The sequence below is a fragment of the Mustela nigripes genome, chromosome X, assembly GCF_022355385.1.
Source record: "Mustela nigripes isolate SB6536 chromosome X, MUSNIG.SB6536, whole genome shotgun sequence".
Taxonomy (NCBI): domain Eukaryota; kingdom Metazoa; phylum Chordata; class Mammalia; order Carnivora; family Mustelidae; genus Mustela; species Mustela nigripes.
The window spans coordinates 22531382-22537465 of record NC_081575.1 but is presented as its reverse complement, the minus strand read 5'-3'; the positions used below and the strand labels follow the sequence as shown (position 1 = coordinate 22537465).

At 35.0% G+C, this 6084-nt stretch overlaps 1 pseudogene; it reads left to right on the top strand.

The window, feature by feature from the left end:
- Positions 1-621: 621 nt before the first annotated feature.
- LOC132006999 (ribosome biogenesis protein NSA2 homolog) lies at positions 622-3113 on the top strand (annotated as a pseudogene).
- Positions 3114-6084: the final 2971 nt, after the last annotated feature.

Sequence of the window (6084 nt, the reverse complement as noted above, 5' to 3'; positions counted from 1 at the left end):
TTTATATATATATTATATTATATTATTTAATTAATTAAATTAAATTAAGCTTTCAAACAGGAAACATTACCTAAGTTGAAAAGGTCAGTGACTATATATTAGTCTATATAGTAGTTTATATAACTATTATATAGTCTGTATAGTAGACTATATAGTAGTCTATATAGTAGTTTTCTCTCTCTGTCTCTCTCTCCCTCTCTTTCTCTCTCTCTCTCTATAGAGAGAGTATTAATCAGTCTTCCCGGAGTTGAGGGGAATACCATATACTAAAATTTTAGGATTAACCAAAGATATACTTAAAACATACTAATATCTTTACAGTAATTTCAATATTAAATTAGAATAACTGAATATAAATAAATATTCAACTACATAAGTAAAATAAAAAATAATTTATGAAAAGCAAGATCCCCTGGAGTATAAAATAATAAAAACAGCAATTAATGTACAAGAGGGGAAATAGAGTATATCAGAAAATGAAAAATATGCTATTTTTTTCATATTTCTTTTATTTCCTTTTCAATATAGTAAAATCATATTTTAAAAAGTGAAGAGAGATCCCAAAATTGAGAATTTCTTCACAGTCCTGCAGCTGCATATGGAGGTTCTATGCTTGTCACCATGCCACAGAAAACATATATTGAGTTTCACTGGAAGTGCTATGGCTATCATTTGGATTACCAAGAGTAAAATAAAGGAGGAGTGTGAAGTGGTTCATGAATATTCAAAGAAGGCAAATAAGACAATTAGTCTAAAACCTAAGTTCTACCATAAATAATGTTGTGTTGAAAAAATACAAATAAAAAAGATTATTAAGATGCATGAAAGAGAAACACCAAATGAAAGAATGATTAAAAGACTCCACATGGAGTAATATCTGCATATCTACTGGACAGGGAGGAACAGTCCTGAGCTAATGTACTTTCCAAAATTATCAAACAAAAATGAAAAGAGAAAGTGAGAAAATGAAAGGTCCTTTTGCCCAAAGTTATTAAAAGTTATTCAAACAAGAAAGAGAAAGAAGGAAGTATGGAAGAAAATGGCTGCTTTATAAAGTCTATTTTGTTAGAGATGGCTTTATCCGAAAACCACCTAATTATGAAAGATCAGTTAAATGGGGAGAAGTCATGAACAGACATTTCTCCAAAGAAGACATTCAAATGGCCAAATGAGATACCACCTTACACCAGTTAGAATGGCAAAAATTAACAAAACGGGAAACAACAAATGTTGGTGAAGATGTGGAGAAAGGGAACCCCTCCTACACTGCTGTTGGGAATGAAAGCTGATGCAGCCACTCTGGAAAACAGTATAGAAGTTGCTCAAAAAATTGAAAATAGATCTACCCTACAACCCAGCAGTTGCACTACTGGATATTTACCCCAAAGATACAAATGAGGTGATCTGAAGGGACACTTGCACCCCAATGTTTATGGTGTTAATGTCCACAATAGCCAAACTATGGAAAGAGCCCAGATGTCCATTGACAGATGAAGTGATAAAGAAGATGCTGCCATCAAAAATGAAATCTTGGCATTTGCAATGATGCAAATCAACTAGAGGGTATTATGCTAAGCAAAATAAGTCAATAGGAGAAGGACAATTATCATATGATCTCACTGATATGTGGAATTTAAAAAACAAGGCAGAGGATCATAGGGGAAGAGAGGAAAAAATGAAATAAGAGGAAACCAGAGAGGGAGACAAACCATAAGAGACTCTTAATCTTGGAAAAAAACTGAAGTTTGCTTGGAAGGGGAGGGGGTTGGGGGTGGGGTGCTTGTGTGATGGACTTTGGATTTGGATGGACTTTGGATTGTTTTGTGGTGGCACTGAGTGTTATGTAAGACTGATGAGTCATAGACCTATATCCCTGAAACAATAATACATTATATGTTAATTTAAAAAAAAATCATACTTACCTGGCATGGTTGTTCTTAAGCTAAGTAGTTTGATACATATGAAGCACTTAGAATAATGCTTGGGAGTAAGTGTGTATCAAGTCAATGCAGAGCCTTTCTGAAAATTTAGGAATAAAAAAAAAAATTGGGGGGAAAATATAAGTTAGGCCAAGGGACTTACCTTTCAAAAAGCCCCCTGAAACACATTCTGAATTGCAGGCCACTTTTGCCTGCCCCAATACTTGGCATAAAAAATCGCTCAGAACACACTTGGGTGGCTTGGCTTGTTGAGTGTCTACCTTCGGCTTTGGTCATATTTCCATGGTCCTGGGATCCAGTCCTGCATCTGGCTATCTGATCAGTGAGGATACTGCTTCTCCCTCTGCCTGTCACTCCCCCTACTTGTGCTCTCTGTCTTTGAAAAATAAATAAATAAAATCTTTAAAAAAAAACAAATAAAAAAAAATCCCTCATCCCTGTTGGGGTCAATTTCACATTAAAACCTGTTAAACCCCTAGGGCCTGCCTGGGCCTACTTAGTCATAGTGACTCCATGTTGCCTAGGTAGCCATTTTATTATTTAATAAATGCCTCAACAGTTATTGATATCAGTTCCAGGTAATTATTGCTAAAACACACACCTAAAACAAAGCCATTTTGTTGTTTAATAAACGCCTCAATAGTTATTAGTATCAGTTCCACATAACCATTACTAAAACACACAAGTATGAGACATCCAATCAGCCAAAACCAGATAGGTAGAGGTCTGTGGTTGCGCCCCATAAAACTAACCTGTAAGACCAAGGGGGAATCGCTCTCTTCGGAGGTGGCCCTGGCCGGTCAGTCTGACTTCTAATGTTTGGCATAGAATAAAGCTTTACATAACTTTCACTTTATCTCAGACTAGTTCCCCTGGCCTGTCAGTCTAACTTCTAACACTTGGCATAGAGTAAGGCTTTGCATAACTTTCACTTTGTCTCAGTCTCATTCCTTTGATAACGGACCCAACAATCCCCACTATATACAACTTAGGTTGTTATTACCAGAAGTACTGTCATTGAGGTAAATGTAAGTGAGTTGGACCTCGTGACACAAGAAAATAGAGTTATTTGGGGGAAATGTGCTCAGGTTACCCAAAAATCCAGAAAACAATGGATGCATAAATGCATTCTTGCTGCTTCGACAGAAGCTTCAGATAAGTAGCTCCTTATAGTTACTGAAAACTAAACACCAATCAGGAAAAGCACCATCTGTGATGGTTCTGAATACTACCAAGAGGCCTTACATATTGGAAGTCATCAAAAGAACTACTTATTCTACTATAATAAATAAATAAGTAAATAAATAAATAAATAAAACTGAATACTAAGCAAAGTAACTGTGAAATCAAGGGAAAAAAAGATGAACTTTTTTAAAAGAATAAATTAATGCTTTGTGCAAATATACCCTACTGTATGTGTTCTGAAAAATTTCAGGAAAATGAAAGTAGGCCAAACAACAGAGACCATGAATAAAGCAAATACCTAAGAATTTTTGTTAAAAATACAAGATTACTCTTAAATACATTTTTGATATATTTTTTCAATGTCCACAATAGCCAAACTATGGAAAGAACCTAGATGTTCATCAACAGATGAATGGATCAAGAAGATGTGGTATATATACACAATGGAATACTATGCAGCCATCAAAAGAAATGAAATCTTGCCATTTGCGACAACATGGATGGAACTAGAGCGTATCATGCTGAGTGAAATAAGTCAAGCAGAGAAAGACAACTATCATATGATCTCCCTGATATGAGGAAGTGGTGATGCAACATGGGGGCTTAAGTGGGTAGGAGAAGAATCAATGAAACAAGATGGGATTTGGAGGGAGACAAACCATAAGTGACTCTTAATCTCACAAAACAAACTGAGGGTTGCTGGGGGGAGGGGGTTTGGGAGAAGAGGGTGGGATTATGGACATTGGGGAGGGTATGTGCTTTGGTGAGTGCTGCGAAGTGTGTAAACCTGGTGATTCACAGACCTGTACCCCTGGGGATAAAAATATATGTTTATAATAAATAAAAAATTTAAAAAAATATATATAGGACAAACAGAAAAAAAAATGGGAAAATGGGTTCTTTCATAGTTTTAAATCAAGCACTACAGGTGGTGCATAAACAATAAAACTTGGAATGTTGAAAAAATAAAATTTAATTTAAAAAAGTTTTAAAAAAGCATACGCTTCAAATCATTTTAATTTTCTATATTGGAGAAATATTTCCAATTTTTTAAAAAGATTTAACTTATTTATTTGACAGAGATCACAAGTAAGCAGAGAGGCAAGCAGAGAGAAAGGAGGAAGCAGGCTCCCTGATGAGCAGAGAGCCCGAAGTGGGGCTTGATCTCAGGACACTGGGATCTTGATCTGAGCTGAAGGCAGAGGTTTTTACCCACTGAGCCACCCAGAGGCCCCTTAAGAACTATTTTAGTACTTTTTAAAAAAACTTTATTCCTAGTTCACAGTTTATTATCCCTACACATTTTCTAAAGGTTTTCATCAAATACATACTTAGAATATTAATGGCTATATCTTTGTATATTTTCTTTCTTAATCTAATGAGATAGAGGATTGTACTATATAATACTAATATTGTTGACACCCTAGTTTGCACTAGTTTACTGAGGCTTAGTTTAAGATCTTGGAATTCATAATTTAAGCTTATTCTGAAATTAACTCTTTTAAAAGCAATCATGGCAAAAATTTTATTGTTAGGGTAGGTTTATATAAAGCATTGGAAAGAGGTGCCTGGGTAGCTCAGTGATTTAAAGCCTCTGCCTTCAGCTCAGATCAAGATCCTAGTGTCCTGGGATCCAGCCCCACATCGTTCTCTCTGCTCAGTGGGGATCCTGCTTCGCCCTCTCTGTGCCTGCCTCTATGCCTACTTTTGATCTTTGTCTGTCAAATAAATAAATAAAGTCTATAAAAATATCATTTAATTTAGTGTGAATAAGAGGACATCCATAATTACTGTTATTATTTATTTAATTACTGTTATTATTTTATATACACTTAATTTGTTCATTACCTTTGGATTTTAGCTTAAGATGATTGATTGAGCATACACTTTCTCTAAAAGCCTTTATAATGATGAAATATAAAAAATCAAAAAATTGGTAACAGAACTTCTAACACTAAGAATAATAACATCAGTAGACTAGAAACAGACAGTGGAGACATTAAGGTACTGGGAAATCACTGTTTTAAAACACTGCCTTAAAATTTATATAGATTTTTAATAGATTCTATTAGTTCTGTTTCATTGGGGAAACCTGACTGACACACAATATTTACAGTAATAGAATGGAAAAGTCACTACACGAGCAAATAAATAATGTACAAAAGCAATACTAAGAAGTCCCAGAAAAAGAAAAGAATCTTATTTTTAAAATTAGCATATTGTAATGCAGATAACAGCATTTTTCCACAAGTAATAAGGATACATTTAAAGACACAAAGCTTGGGCCATTCAGAGGAAAAATATAACTTAATAAATAGAAACTGTATCTGAAGAAGACCACCCATTGAAATTACTAGACAAATTCTACCTAGTTATTACAAATATGCTCAAGGAATAATAAGAAACCATTAAAAAATATGCCTTCAGCAAAGGAAACAGTTAATAAAACCAAAAGACAACTGACAGAATGGGAGAAGATATTTGCAAATGACATATCAGATAAAGGGCTAGTATTCAAAATCTATAAAGAGCTTAGCAAACTCAATACCCAAAGAACAAATAATCCAATCAAGAAATGGGCAGAGGACATGAACAGCATTTCTGCAATGAAGACATCCAGATGGTCAACAGACACATGAAAAAATGCTCCACATCACTTGGCATCAGGGAAATAAATATCAAAACCACAATGAGATACCACCTCACACCAGTCAGAATGGCTAAAATTAACAAGTCAGGAAATGACAGATGCTGGCTAGGATGTGGAGAAAGGGGAACCCTCCTACAATGTTGGTGGCAATGCAAGCTGGTGCAACCACTCTGGAAAACAGCATGGAGGTTCCTCAAAAAGTTGAAAATAGAGCTCCCTACGACCCAGCAATTGCACTAATTTGATATTTACCCTAAAGATACAAAGGTAGTGATCCAAAGGGGCACATGCACCCAAATGTTTATAGCA